The following is a 1,262-nucleotide window of genomic DNA, read 5'->3' as shown; positions in this document are numbered from 1 at the left end:
AATGTGAGCACTAAGTTGAGCACCCAATTGAGTAATAGAGTCCACTTCATGCTTTCCTCCTCTAGTAGCCTTGCGAGGTCTACTATATTGTGAGTTATGGACCGCCATTTCCTCAATCTTGTTCCAAGTTTGATTGTCGTTAACTTCGGTGAACATTCCATTTGATCCCATGTTGAGAATGTTTCTTGAATCTTCATAAAGACCATTCCAAAATTGTTGTACCAAGAACCACTCGCTATGTCCATGGTGAGGACATGAGCGACAAATTCCCTTGAATCGCTCCCAAGCTTCATACAAGAATTCTTCATCTCTTTGCTTAAAGCCCGTAATTTGAGCTGTTAGCATGTTAGTCTTTTCCGGTGGATAGAACGTTTTGTAGAAAGCTAGAGCCAACTTCTTCCAAGAATCAATTCCGAGAGTAGCCTTATCAAGGCCTTCCAACCATTGTTTCGCGGTGCCAATTAGAGAAAAGGAAATAAGACCCATCGAATTTGGTCTTGAGTTACACCGGTTTGAGAAATCGCATCACAATAGTCACAAAAAGTCTCCATGTGAGAGTGAGGGTCTTCACTACGCATCCCCCCAAATTGGCTTCTTTCGACTAATTGGATAAATGCGGATTTGGCAATAAAATTTCCGGTTAAGTGTTGTGGTGTGGGAGTACCATTGGGGTAGGTTCTCCTCGGTTGGTACGGAATGTGATGAAAACATAGGCATTGTGGGTTGATTTTGTGTTGGGTTCTCCTCACCTTCTCTTGTAAAAGGGTTGATGAACTCAATAGTGTTTGGTTGAATATCTATTGGTTGTCAAAGTCCTTTCAATTTCGTGATCAAAGGGTAACAAGTTACCTTGTGATCTTCTAGACATGCAAAATATCAAAAAACTCGAAAATAATTAGAACAAACCTTGAGGAGTTTTACTTCCCCAAGGCAAAGAAAGACACAACTAATAACAATATAAGAAAATCTAAATCAAGTTAACACCTTCCCCGGCAACGGCGCCATTTTGATGTGGGTGTGATGTCGTCGGGTCACATCCAATCAAACACATTTATAATACTCAACAAACAGCTAGTTAGTGGTAAGTCGAGATCGATCCATGGGACGGTGTGTTTTGGGTTCTAAGTCTATCTATCTCAATTTATACTAGTGTCACAATTGAATTGGGTTTGTAGTTGTGTTCTAGACTAATAAAAGCATTAAATTAAAACAAGCAATAAAAGGAAGGATGTAAACAAATGATGAAAAGTGCTAGGATATCA

At 39.7% G+C, this 1,262-nt stretch overlaps 1 non-coding gene across 1 annotated transcript; it reads left to right on the top strand.

Annotated features, from left to right (window-relative positions):
• Nucleotides 1-237: 237 nt before the first annotated feature.
• On the top strand, nucleotides 238-345 carry LOC141615552 (small nucleolar RNA R71). The gene has a single exon (XR_012529969.1). It is a non-coding gene; the product is annotated as a small nucleolar RNA R71 (small nucleolar RNA).
• Nucleotides 346-1,262: the final 917 nt, after the last annotated feature.

The sequence above is a fragment of the Silene latifolia genome, chromosome 11 (assembly GCF_048544455.1).
Source record: "Silene latifolia isolate original U9 population chromosome 11, ASM4854445v1, whole genome shotgun sequence".
Taxonomy (NCBI): domain Eukaryota; kingdom Viridiplantae; phylum Streptophyta; class Magnoliopsida; order Caryophyllales; family Caryophyllaceae; genus Silene; species Silene latifolia.
Note: the sequence above shows the minus strand (reverse complement) of the source record. Positions and strands in the feature narration are given on the sequence as shown.